Source organism: Ambystoma mexicanum, chromosome 14 (assembly GCF_040938575.1).
Source record: "Ambystoma mexicanum isolate Mex_15411 chromosome 14, UKY_AmexF1_1, whole genome shotgun sequence".
In the NCBI taxonomy this organism is placed as follows: domain Eukaryota; kingdom Metazoa; phylum Chordata; class Amphibia; order Caudata; family Ambystomatidae; genus Ambystoma; species Ambystoma mexicanum.
This window is the reverse complement of record NC_090940.1, coordinates 602,752,866-602,767,068: the sequence shown is the minus strand read 5'-3', so window position 1 is coordinate 602,767,068 and position 14,203 is coordinate 602,752,866. Positions and strand designations below refer to the sequence as shown.

At 45.0% G+C, this 14,203-nt stretch overlaps 1 protein-coding gene across 3 annotated transcripts in view; it reads right to left on the bottom strand.

The window, feature by feature from the left end:
- The window catches only part of PPP4R4 (protein phosphatase 4 regulatory subunit 4), a 1,234,696-nt gene that overhangs the window by 146,186 nt on the left and 1,074,307 nt on the right, over nucleotides 1-14,203 (bottom strand). The window lies entirely within an intron of this gene.

The window sequence follows — 14,203 nt, the reverse complement described above, 5'->3', positions numbered from 1 at the left end:
CATGTGACAGTCTTGCCTGTTTGACTCAAACTATATTTCATAGCTGGCACCTTGATAGTATATGAGGGAGCATATACCCAGCGGCAGATAGAAACAGCTGAAAAGAACGAGGGCTGTAGATACTCTTCTGCAGCATAAGCATACAAAGATATGCAACAAGTGAAAGAAACTCACTTCAGTGACTACTGTACTTCTAAGTCCTGGAGTCTGCAACCTTTGGCTTTCCAGATGTTTTGGACTACAACTTCCATTAAACCAAGTCAGCATAGTCAATGGAGAGGGATCATGGGAGTTGGAGTCCAGAGTCATCTTGATTCTAGCATTCCCTCTGTTCTCATCCTACTTGATCTCTCCTCTGCCTTCGACACGGTCAACCATACCATCCTGCTCAACCGTCTCTGGGATAACTTGGGCATCACTGATCAGGCTCTGCCCTGGCTGACCTCTTTCCTCTCTGATCGACCCTCCCAGGTCTAACTTGGGTCCTTCGTATCATCTATCTTCCTCTCCAGCTGTGGTGTTCCGCAGGGGTCTAACCTCTCGCCCTGGCTTTTCAACCAATACTTGGCAACTCTCGCCCGCTGTATTGCCATTTTCTGCTCAAACTTCCAGCACTACGTAGACGACAACTCATTTTCAGGCTGCCCTCGGCCACCTCCTCCACCTCTCTCATCACTGATTGCCTAACTGCCATCCAAGATTGGTGTGCTGCCAAAGATATTTGTCTTAATGCCAGCAAGACAGAGATCCTCCTCATTGGCACACCATCACCTTCCTTTCCCCTCACTCTCTGGCCGGCTTCCCTTGGCCCTCCTCCTATCCCCACCTGCGAGGCCAAGAACCTTGGTGTCACCTTTGATTCCACACTCTCCTTCTCCGCCCACATCGCTGATGTATCAAAAAAGTCAAACATACCACTGCACCTCCTCAGAGGTATTCTTCCTTTCCTCTCATTCCCCCAGAAGCTCACCGTCTCCCAAGCTCTGGTTCTCTCTAAGTTGGACTATTGCAACAGCCTCTTTCTTAATCTACCTACCTCTACTCTTCACCCTTTACAACTTATCCAGAACAGGACTGCAAGACTTGTCCTTGGCCTCAAGCCCTGGGATCGTATCTCTCCAGCTCTGAAATCTCTCCATTGGCTCCCAGTGGATGCAAGGATTAAATTCAAACCCCTCTGCATTGTTCACAAGGCTTTCTGGGGCCTGGGTCCAACATACCTTCAGCTATCCCTCCGCAAATACCTCCCATCTCGAGCACTCCGCTCCTCTACCTCTAACTCCCTCAGGGTCAGTCGTTTCTCAAAGAAACGAGCAGGGGGTAGATCTGTCTTCGGCTGGGGCCTCCCTCTGGAACAGCCTCCCTGCCACTCTAAAACTTGAGGAGAACCATCTCCGGTTCCGGAAGCACCTCAAAACCTTCCTCTTTGCTTCTGCCTTCTCCTCCCCTCTCCCCTATTGATTCTACTCTCCCTCGGCACCATGCACCTGGCCACCCTCTGTCCTCCGGGCCCAGGTACCTGTTGATCTTGCCACCCTCACGCACTGCCTCCGGGCCATCCCCTGCACTGGGGTCTGTATCTGTACCCATACAGCCGTCCCCATACAGCCGTCCCCTTTTCTTCCTGCAGTTTCATACCTACATGGCCTGCTGTCATAAACCCAGCACTTGCCACTTGCTGGCTGCACTCCCATTGTTTGTTGCCTTTTTATTTATTATTTTATTATTATTTTTGTTTTTTCCTTCTCGCTCCGCACTCTCCTTTGTTCCCCCTTCCATGCACTTCTCCCCCTACCCTGCACTTGCACGTTCTCAATATCACTGGCCTAGTAAGATCGTTGTTTTTGTTCTCCCCTATGCCCCTTCCCTTGCCTTGTCGCGCTCTGAAACACTTGTGTATGAGCGCGATAGAAATAAAATATCAATATCAATATCAACATGTGGAGAGCCAAACATTGCAGACCCCTGTCCTAGTGCATAGTCCCCTTATCTCAAGAAAATGGTAATCATGAAGGGGCTCCTGAGTTAAAGGTGACAAGGGTTTCATCTTCGGGATGTCTGTGTCAAATTTTATGTGAGGTTGAAGGACTTTCCCGATGGATTGCAACATGGATATCTGGAGGTCGGCTGCCGTATTACCTGCATCTCATCAAGCATGGCTACTAGGACTGGAAGGCCCTTGGTAATAGGAAGGGGTGCTGATAAAAGTACTTCTGCAGTAGACGCATCTTGCTTTAGGGCATACCTACTCAACCACGGACATTGACAAGTTTCAATATGCAAACTATTATGCCATTAACAAGAAAAAGCGAGGTTCTCGTCCTTGAGATTACCCCCCTGTTGCCAAGGACGAGATACCTTGTCCTTGGCACTTAAGGGGTTAATGAAACAAAGCTTTAGAAGGCATTGAATGGCGAAATACCAAAATCACCAAAAAAGATCTTGGCACTGGGGGGGGGGGATCCAAGGCAGTTAAAAATTAATTCATAAAAGGTTGACAATGGTTCATCAAGGATGGTCATACCCGAGGGGACTTGGTACTATGTCCATTAAGTCATTACAAAATGTAAAGAGAAGAAAGGAGCTACAAGCAACCGAGATGAAGGGGTGGTGTTTATTCAAACACCGGCGCATTTCACGCAACAGTGCTTTATCAAGGACAAAGGTATGTAGCGCCTTCCTTATTGGAAAAAAAACTCCTCTTGACAAATATGTAATGATTAATTATTTACTAGGAAAAAGTCGCTTTAATCAATTGGCGATTCCATAAATTGCAGTAGTTAAAAAAAAGCTGTCAACTTTTGGACTTTTATTCAATAAAGAAGCTGAGTAAACATCTTTTACCTTAATCTTACACATGTATTGAAATATTAAATTCATTCCTTATATGACTTAATGTGTTTCACTATCATATGTTGAAGCTTAAACATTCTGGTAACTATATTTAGAATTAGTAAAGTAGAGGTTTCAGCCTGTTTTTGTTCTTACCGTAGACACACCTTTTACATATGAAAAGTGGAACATTTAGGTTTTCAATGTCTTATTACATAAATAGAAAAAAAACACCTGAAAAATACATTTGTTCCATTTTTTAGCCTGGAACAAAACTTTATGTCATATCAAATATTTTATAGGTCAAATAGGAAATATGGAGCAAAACCAGTTTGTTTCAATTCCATGCCACATAAGCGGCACAAACGGCAAAAGCCCCTATTTTGCTCCACTTTTGGGCAAGTGTAAAAATATGTATGGACATTTTTTTCTATTAGAGATCAGCAAAATAGATTTTCTCCACGTTTTCCCCTGTGAAATCCTTGTGTTACTTGTTTCTTACGTGGCGCAAATCATCCATTAATTGTTGGTCTGCGCTTGTCTATGGGATGAAACGTTTTTTCTAAGGGATAGTAAATAGTTCCGATCTGAAATCTCCTTTTCCTACGCTTAATAATTTTGGAACCATTTCACTAATGTAGCCCAAATTATTCCGGTTATGGGGACACCGTGCTAGGCAATTTCAGTCACATACATCCATCCATATTGCTTTATCCGATTAAGATAAAAACCAATTTACATTAACCTTTCCCAAAATTCTATTGCTAATAAGCTTTGAATCGCTTGACGAATCCGGCAGAAATTTGTTCACACCAAATATCTATCATGGACACATCAAAATCACAAGTTTTGGGGCAAGTTCATCAAAACGGTTAAAAGAGTATTCAGCAAACAAATCAAAGCTGTTTTTGGTGTAATCCCATTAATATTCCTATAGAGAAAAATGTGCTTCCATTAAACATGCACACAACCAACACCACCAGATGGATTTGCGCCAAATAAGAAACAAGTTGGGCACAAGGCATTGCAGATATTCCTTTTTTGTTTGATGTAAATCTGAACAGTAGTTTTTAAAATATCTGATGGAGAAAGGGGTGCCCGGGTCCCACAAAACCTGTATATATTGTGACAGGGTCAAGGATCAGACCTTGTCAAGAGGGAATGGGAAACCCTCTGAACCGGGGGCAGGAGACCTACTAGGGTACTTACCAAAGCCAGTCCTAGCCCTGAAGTGTGCTGTGTGAGTTGAGAAGGCCCCAGTCCCTGTAATGTCTACCTGTCCCTTGCTAAATGATTAATATACCACTTTTACTTGCCACATACCTGATGTGCAGCATGCAGGCCAGTGTACCAGTAAAGGTCAGAGCCTGCAGCTCCCCGGAAAGAGAGAGGCAGTGACTCAGAACGGAAGAGGAATGTCGCACACAAACTGGCTATCCAGACGTTCAACTTAATCTAGACACGACTGTCAAATTGACTATGCCTGCAGCAGGCCACCATTACCAATCGCCTGAGGACCCACTTAGGAAAAGGAGCTGGGGCTAAACACTGGTTATATGTTCTCTGATGCCTGAAACCCGTCCCCTTTTGAAACAAAAGCCAGTGGTTGGCACGTGGAGTCAGTGGGGAAGAAGTACCAATTGAAAATGAAAAGGCCGTCAAAAAGGGTCAAAGAGATGAATGCAGTGTGGATTGTTTGGGTAAGGTCAAGGGAGTAGAAGGTGGACCAAGAGACTAGGCAGAGTAAGGACGGTACAGCAGAACCAGGAGGGGTATTACAGCGAGTGTGCGCAAGGTGAGGTATTGGTTAGTGAGAGAAGGTGGTACTTAGGTGTGAGGGTGTGGAAGGTGAGTGAAGAAAACTACTGAAGAGTTTAGAGGTGTGAGCGAGTGAAATGAGGGTGACTGTGGGAAAAGATGGGGGTGGAATGTAGTGTATTGGGAGGAGAGAGCAGTAGAGAGTAGTGGGAAGAGAGTAGTAGTGGGTGGGGGAGGAGAGAGTATTAAAGGATAGTGGGAGGAGAGAGTAGTGGTGGGAGGAGAGAGTAGGGGAGGGTGCTTGAAGGAAAATGAGTAGATGTGAATAGAGCAGAGATAAGGAGTAGATGACAGAGAATATTGAAGGAACAGCAGACAGAGGGGAAGAGGGAGGAGCAACATGTGGGAGAAAGAGAAGAGTAGAAGGAAGGAAACAAGACAGAGAAGATCAGGGTGAGTAGTAAAACAAGGGCATGAGACATTGAAGGCAAATTCCAGCTGGTCATTGCTATTCTTACAGGAACCCTGAATAGGATCCACCTAGAACATCCCATCGGGAGACTGCTAGATACAGTATTTGCATTTAGGTTTTTAGGCCAACCAGACAGTCAGCTACTAGGTAGTAGAAGTTACCAATCTCTAGTGACAATTTCAAGGTACATGAACACCTGGGCTGGGGTGGGAACAGCCCAATGGAGACGACAGAGGGTTAGAACTTAGTGAGCCCCTACTAAAGACTTTTAACAAAACACTCTTCAAAAGTTGGTGTGTATTTGAGGCCACCTGTGACAATATCTCCCATTGTGCATTGCAGCACTGATGCTTTTCAGAAAAGAAAACCTGCCATTGTTTTTATTTTTTTGCTCTATGGGTGTGATTGGCATGGTAATCATGCAGAAAGGCAAAATTGAAAAGGGCTCAAAATAATATTTGATGGAGGAAAAGAGTAGTTGTACATCAGGGACAAGGTGGGTATGGTGAAGGGGGCCAAAAGGTTGTGTGGGCCATTTGGAGAGGGCTAAACAATAACTTTTGTGTTAGATTGTTTTTGTTCTTCTGTAGGATACCTGTCAGGAAATCGCAAGATGCAATCGAAAAGAAAATGTGTAGGGCGAAAGTGGATAATTGAAGAGGGTCCAGAGGGATTTTCACAGTAGAGGGATGGTGTGGAGGACATTAACAGAAGAACGGTGCACATGTATAATGGCAGTAAGCATGGGGAAGATTTCAATTTACAAGCGTTTGCCCATTACTGTCGTAATCAGAAAAAGACTAGTTTCCGCAGAAACAATTTTCGCAACCATACAAGGAAGCATCAGGTTGAATGGGAGTGTGCTTCTGCAGGAAAGTCACTGAAAAATACCTTTTCAATGAAAGGAAGGTAAAAAAGGGGCGTGGGTGGGACTGGATATGTAAATATTATTTACAACTAAAGGAGATGGGGATCACGGGCAGGGCACAATGGTCTTTTAGCCTAATTGGGGCAGCATTGACAGGGGCCACTGCCCAAGGCCATGGCTAGTGGTGCATGGTTATTTACTTACAATGGGGATCTGGGCCATGTGGGCCACAGTGTTTGATCAGAATTGTTTCATAGTGAAAAGTGGCCATGCCCGATGGGACCACTACTACCATTACTACTAGTGAGGGGGATATGGGCACAGTCTTTTATCTGAATTGATGCATAGTGGACACTAGACAGGTCCAAATGGCATGCCATTGCACAGGGCCAGTGGGTCTTGGCTATTTACTGGTGTGGAGCATGTGGGCCATGGGCTTTAGGCCATTGCCAGTGAGTCACTGTCTCTGCTGCAAAATGTTTAGTGATCATGGGTCACAGATAAGATGAACAAGTTACTTACTCCTAGTAACGTTCTTTCGATTGGATGTTTCTCCCTCATATTCCTCATCTTTTAATAAAGCCATATTCAGCTTTCACTGCCTCGGAAAGGCTATTCAGCAGCGGGGTGCTGCACGTTGATGCCGGTCGACTCGTTGTCCCTCGAGGGCCTCCCTCCCGATGTTGAAGTCACCACTGGTACATATAGCACGCGCAGCAACCGTTAGCTTCAGTTCTGTTTTTCTGCAAGAGCTATTGCTTTGGAGGATCGGCACACTTTGGTTCCTTTGAGAAACCTATCGAGTAATAATTACATCTTTGGTGGCATCAGCGACTCCAAGATCGGGGTTTAAAAATGCTGCGGCTACGGGCGAAGATGTACGGACCTTAAAGACCACCATCGGGTGTGTCTGTGGTGTTTTTGATCCGATCATAAGTCATTGGAGTGTGGATCATGCCTCTGGATGACAGAGAAAGCCATGAAAGAACATAAAGGGAAGTTAGCTGCAGATAGGACACATAAATCCCCTTTGACGACGACTCAGTTGGAAACAGCGAGCCTCTAGTCGAGGGGTGACTCTCCTTGTCGGAAGAAAGCTAAAAGATCTCGATCCAGGGGTGAATCTCAGCACTCATCTTTGTCCTCCCGACAAATGAAGAAAAGGCGTTGCAGGTTGCAGTCCTCTTCATCAAGTTCCTCCCCGGAACATGTAACGTGCAGGACGAAATCAGCTTCACCAGCTGAATGGGAGGGGAGAGATTCAGACAAAATAAGCCTGGAAGTCTTCGAAAATGCGTCCCGACGCCCTCGAAGCAGAAGAGTAGGAGTGATGCCCCGCAATCCACAATCCATTCGAAATAACATTACAAAAACTTTGACCTTCATTGGTGAAACTTTAGTTAAGACACAGTTAAGATAAATCGGTTTATTACAACAAAACCTATGAACTTCAACTAGTGTGGGAACATTCTTAACTTGCTGTGCCTCCACACCCACTCCTGTTGCTTAGCCCAGGAGCACATACATAAAATCACAGCAGAGATCAACAGTCAGAAAAAAAATGTACATCGAATGTGAAGGGGGATTTGGAGGCATGCGTGGAGGGGGCATTCTCACCTACTATTTTTCTTCTGTGTTGTAATTCCTGGCTTTTTTCTGATATGCTTTTTAAAGGGATAGTGAATGTTAAAAATTAGACATAAAAGGGCCTTCTGTAAGGGATGTCAAGCTTCTGAATAACAGGCTGAGCAATGCAGATCCTACGAGAAAAGAACGTGCTTGTCCAGGATGGATCTTTCATTTTATTCTAGGACTTGTAGTCCTTGGTTTATTAATGGGAACAACAGAACTACAGGCCTTTGAACGAAAAGAGAAAACGGGCATTAAGAATGTCAATAGCTCTTGTATTTGAACTTTTAATATGTTTAGCCATAGGTAGCGCTTTACGTTTTAAAGTGCAACCTCACCTGTCACATTACTGCCATTGTATGCCAAGTGTGCCCTCAAATGCATCACAATGCACCTATTTCCATTTAATATGTCATATGCAGGCTTTAGTGACCATATGTAATGTGCAGCCTTACATGGTAGTTGTACAAAAAAACGAATAAAAAATAAATCGACGAAGATTTGGCCGATTTATTTAGATATTTTTTTAAAGAAAAATAGATGGGGTGTGCGGTAAGGGTATAATTTGAGGTAGGGATACGTGGGTGGCCGGTGCGTACAAGTACAAAAAGCCCCCAAAAAATGTGGTAATTCGGCCCAAAATAATTCGGTCATTTCTTATTCGATTTCTTTTTTCTCATTTTGTTCATATGCAACCTCCTGACATATCCATTATAGGTCAAGTGCCAGCCTCAATGCCAGTCACTGCTTCATAGTTATAATTAATGGTTTGTGGGGAATCTTTAATTCACCAGAAGACTGATATTCCTGCCATCACTTTTTTGGTTATAGTTTGTCTCCCCACGTGAGAGGGTGTGCCCAAGCGTGGGCCCCTTCCTCACTGCTCCCGAGATGGGCTGGATTGCTGCTATTGGTGTCAGTATCAGACTGATTTGCCCATGCATGGTCTCCGGGTCTCCTTTTGCAGTAGTGCAGACAGGCTAAACATGAATAGAGCAAGGCCAGAGAATGAGATCGAGATCTGGTGGGTGCTGTCACTTCAACTAGTACAAATATACCTCAGTGCCAACCGGTCTCAACCTGGTGTCCAAACAAACACATCTCTGGCTTCAACACAAAGTTTCCAACAAAATAAGTTTCCTTAGCCCAGAAAGAGTATCCAGATTCAGCAGAAATTCTATTAGGGAGGAATCTTGTCCTGGAAGTATCAAGTAGTTCTCAGAAACTCATACTCATACAGTGTCCCCACACTACTTTCTTCCTTGATGATGTCTGTGGCTTGGGTCTTTTGCTTTCTTCACGTCCTGTTATTTTGGATTTCTGGAAAACCCTTTTCTCAGGCTCAGGACCTGGGTGCACTTTCACGTTCAGCACGAGTGAGGGCGGCGTGCCACCGAGCCAAGTCCCAGAGTTTTCAGCAGGGGCAGGAAGTTTATCTTAGTGTGCAGACCTGGTTTCCTCTCCGTCGGGAAAGCTGGACCTACTTCCCCACACCACGTCCTTCTGTAACTCCTGGGCAAGGCAGGATGTTTTTACATTTTAGGGAACCTTCCTTAGTTTTCCTCCCCCGTTCTTTGTATTCCTCTCAATTCCTCTGGCACCTCTGACACCCTGCAATATGTTCAAACCTCTCTTGCCTTCTGTCAGGTTTGCATCATAGCCCTCCTTATCTATATGTGCCTAGTCCCTTCTTGGCTCTTCTCCCCTTTTTTCTGTCTCTTTCACTACTTTTGACTTTCCTCCGCCTCATGGTCATTCTTCTCCTCCCCCTTATTCTTGACCTTCTCCTTGACGTTCCCCAATTCCTTACTTGACTCGTTCTTAGCTCGCACCTCCTTACTTGTCCTCTCTGGCATCCTTTCTCCAGGCTCCTTCTCTCCCTCCAACGCCAAATCCTCCTCCAACTTATTCTACACATTTTCCTTGATGCCCTTCACTTAATTACTCACCTTTTCCTCCTTAGCTTCAGGTTCCTTATTACTCTCTGCGCCTCCTAATTGGCCTCCTTTCTCCGGCAACCTCATTTACTCTTCTGATCCACATTTCCCATCTGCTTCTAAATCCATCCGAACATGCTCCCGCACTGTCTCCAAATGCCCACACTCTCCCAAAACCACCTGTGACTTATGAAGGGAGCTGGCTGGGGACCGGCATCGAAAAACTATTCTCAGGTGATTATTGTTTTCTCCGTCTCACAGCGGGATTGGTCAAGGTTTGGTTCTCTGTGGCCTTTCTGCTGCTCTGGTCACCACCCTACTACTTAATGAAGCCCATGGTCCAAGTCTTCAAAGATGCTGGCCGCCATCTTGGATCTCTTCTTGCACATTTGTGCAAAGAGGCTGCAGTACCTTAGTGCCATGGTTCCAGCTAGCATCCCCAATCATGGGCAGAGATTTGCAAGCAGGGGAACCTCTGGACATGGCAGCTCAAACACATGAAATAAATTAGCAATTCCGGTACTACTCTTGGGTTTCTCTGATCCCCTTGTCTCTCCCACCGTCTCCCTATGCTAGCAGAATCGGGCGTGTTTTTTCTCCTAGCAAACTCAATATTTCAATCAAGGAATTCTGACTGCTTGATCAGGACCTTGCTAAGGGACTAGGGCTTTTACTGACTTAGGGCTAGGCATCATTTGGGAGATCACGGTAGTACAGGTCGGTGAAATGTGTAAATGGTACATTCAGATCAGACGTTTCCCTAAATGGACAGGGTCCTTGTTTTCCTCCTTGTGAGAAGCCCCCATCATACGACTAGGGTGTAGTGAAGCAACCCAGGGCACCCTTCATGCACTGCCCCCAGAATCACTACCCCCATGGCTTCTCCCCCCTTCACAACACAAGTCCGGAAGTGAACTTCTTCACAAAGCAATTTTTAGAATCCACGTATGTACAATTAAAGTGATGTTTTGAACAATTGTTTTACTGTCTCTCCCTCCTGCGGACAGCTACTGAACAAACGTTTAGCAAACTGGTTTTATGTACGACTGATTAAAGTTTGTTAAAGAATTTCTTTTCACGTTTAAGTAAATCAAAATTATTTCTTGTGAGTGCACTATGTCCAATTTCATAACCGCAGTACTGCCACTTCATAGAGCCCAGGTTCCACTGTCTAAAGTTTAAAGCACTCCAAAGCGGTACAAACGTCCACATCAAAGTATTGAAGAAAATCACAAAAAATATGAACAATAGACTGCATGTGTGGAAGCCGGTAATATTATCTCTAAAACGTAATAAGGCGTAATAGCGGTATCCTTCCTTTACTCACTTTTCCCCAGAAGCTGAATGTCTCTAGACCTCTGGTACTCTCCAGGCGGGACTACTGCAACAGCCTCTTCCTTAAACGTCCTCCTTCATCCCTCTGCCCACTCCATCTTATCTAGAATAGGGCTGCACAACTTATTCTTGGACTCAAGCCCAGGTACCGCATCTCTCCAGCCTTAGAATCTTTCCACTGACTCCCGGTTGCTGCAAGGATTAAATTCAAATGCCTCTGCATCATCCATAAGACTGTCTGGGGCCGGGGGGACCATGTTATCTACAACTTGCTCTCACTAAATACTCTCCCTCCAGACCTCTACGCTCCTCCGGCACCAACTCTGTGCGCATCAAGCGTTTCTCTAAGCAGTGAGCTGGTGGCTGTTCTCTTTCCTCTGCTGGTTTCCCCCTCTGGAACAGCCTTCTGCCTTGAGCTGGATCTCCTCAAATTCCAGAAGCCCCTCAAGACTTTCTTCTTCACCTCTGCCTCCCCTCTCTCCCTCCTGTGCTAAACCCTACAGTTACTGAGATTGGTGGGCTTGGACCTTATGTGTCCTCCTGGTCCTGGCCTCCCACCCAATCACCTTCAGCCTGCCCTCTCCCGGCACTTGCTTTTGGCACCCACTGGCCTGTACTACTTCACAGGTTTGCACTTACTCTATTGGCAGGTGACCACTCCTTACCAAGTGATTTCTGTTAGGGACTTACCTGTTGCCTGCAATGGGCTGCCTTCCCTCGCACTTCGCCCTCTGTGGATTATCCTAGCACTCCCCCCCCCCCCCCAGCAAACCCCCTTTCTCTCCCTGCACTTGCACATTCTGAAAATGTTCACAAGGCCTAGTAGGACCATCTCTTTCCTCCCCATCAGTTTTCTATTTGCCTGTTGTTCCCATGTTCCCTTCCACCTTTGCCCTCTGGGCGCTTTGAAACACAATTTCTTGTTGCATAAGCGCCTTACAAATGCACAATAAATAAATAGGGCCATCATGTGATTGTATATAGAGACACCTTGTCAAAAACCTTCATGCTTCAACAATAATTTGTCAGTGAACAAAACAATAAATATACAGAATGAAGAATGGGTTTGCATTTGCTATTTTTCTGAATGCAATCTCTTCTTTTTGTCTTTGAGAGACACAATGTATTTTTCTTTTTTAATGTTAAGCTTGTACATGTGATGAACAAGATTTGCCGATCCACCTACTCCTTTTCTTAAGTTAATTACCTTTTCAACTAGCTCTGTACTAATTGCTCATTAAACGTAATCCTCTTGCACTTGCTCTTTGTGACAGATGACTCAACGCTAGGGTTGCGAGGGATTTCTGTGTGCGCTATTGATGAAGCCAAGCAGCAGAGGAGTGGGTGTGAAACAGTCCTCGGAAGGAATACATGGGACCTCTACTTGAACCTAGCTTCTAATTAGACCATAGCCAAAACTGTTCCTGCATTAAATATGAAATATACATCGGTCTTGAGCACCACAGTCTAAGAAGAACAAGGTCCGGAACAGTATTCAAGATGCAAATTTAGAAACAGACCAAGTACCCATGCAAGTAAAGATTACTCTTGCGCCAATTACTTCACTAATATATGTTTGAGAAATAACAGTCTCTTATGTACCTCTATCATTGGCTCGGATAACTTGCTTGGTAACTCCTACGTAATACCACACTTCGGGAAACACACTAGGTCATCCATCTATCTTTCTCTGTCCGTTGACTGCAATTATCATCCCTAGTACTCTCACATTCTCACTGCTCAAACAGCTGTTTCTCTTGATTGGGCGGGCACACACGCCTGCACACCCCCACACCCCCACAATTTGCAGGCAGGATATGTAAGGAAGCCATGGTATCAACAGTAGTCTTGGAAGGATAGCTCAGGGGCAACACGCTCGCCTTGGAAGCAAGACTACGCGGAGCAACACAGGTTCGATCCCCAGGTCTGCGCTTAGAAACCTCTGGGTTTTAAGCACGTTATAAATAACCAATTACAAGACAGACACAAGTGACCACAGTTCAAGGGTGTTTATTGAACTTTTGCAAGGGTGTGATGAACGCCTATCTAAACCTAAATCTACAGATGGGAGCAAGCTACGACCATCAAATAATAATAATGCAGTCCTAGTGGAGTCGTGTCAAAATAAAAGGGCCTATACTAAAAAATGTATTGCCAATCCTTACTGCTAATTGACAAATAGTGTGGGTTAGTGTTCATGAAAAAGAAAGAATTGTTCACAAAATTATATGTCAGGATGTTCGGGGTGTTGGCCTCCCTTCCCCACGTTTTGAGCACTGGGCAAGGCGGTTCACTCGAGCAAAGCACACACTCTGGCTTCGGCGATACGAGGATACAGTTCCATTAGCAGCATCAGGAACTTCTGTGTCCAAGTCTCTTTACTTCTTAAAAAGTCTCTTTATTGAGAGGGCCTGAGGTACAAAAAAACAAGATGCAAAAGTTATTTTCCTTTTACAAGTATTCAGTTTGGGGTGTTCACCCTGGATCCCCTCTGCCGGGCTAAGATCCCTTTCAAAAACAAAAGTTCAACGTTGGATTCCCCTCTTCCAGGCTCAGATACCCTTATTACAATATTCAGAGAGTATTTTTTTCTTGGGTGACTCACGGTTCCCCCTGGATCCCCTTCAGCCGGGCTCAGATCCCTTTCAAATTCCCAATTAGTCTCCCTCAGCCGGGCTCGGACCAATTGCAATATACATTAAACCATCGAAGACTTTCGAATGTTCACAGGGTTTAGCTTGGCCCATTGCAGAACCACTTAGATCTCAAGATTCCCTTTTCTCACACTTAGCATCAGTTGGATTCCTAACAGAGACATTCGAATGAGCACCCACATGTCACCGGACCACTCTGTCTATGTTATCTTTTCTTGGCCTCCCAAAGCTCATTCACTCCTTTGGTTTCCAACTATATTTGCGTAGCTTGTCAAATAAGTCTCACACATTGTTTTCTTAGATATCTTTATACAATGTTGCCACTTCCAACCTTGGTACAAAACACAAGCTGGTTTGGTATCAGTCTCTCTGACTCACCGGCTTTGCTGTCTTTACTAACGTTGCTTTGTTGTAGGAGCCAAGGACAGAACCACAGCGGCAATCACTCCTCCCCGCCTTGGTTATCGACGAGGGAGAGCCCTGCGTACCTCCAACATACTGTACAGGTTTGATCAGCTTTAGTTCCTGGTCTTAGATTTCTTACTTTCTAAGGTTCACAAAAGTGACAATCTTTGAAGGTCAAAGGCACTTCCCTCCTTGCAACCCTCTCTGGTCCTGCCGTCTTTCTCCGAGTATTAAACTACCATATTGGAACTGCTGTTTCCTCATGTGTTTTACCTTCGTTCAGAGTGTGCTTTCGTGTTCCACCTTTTATCCG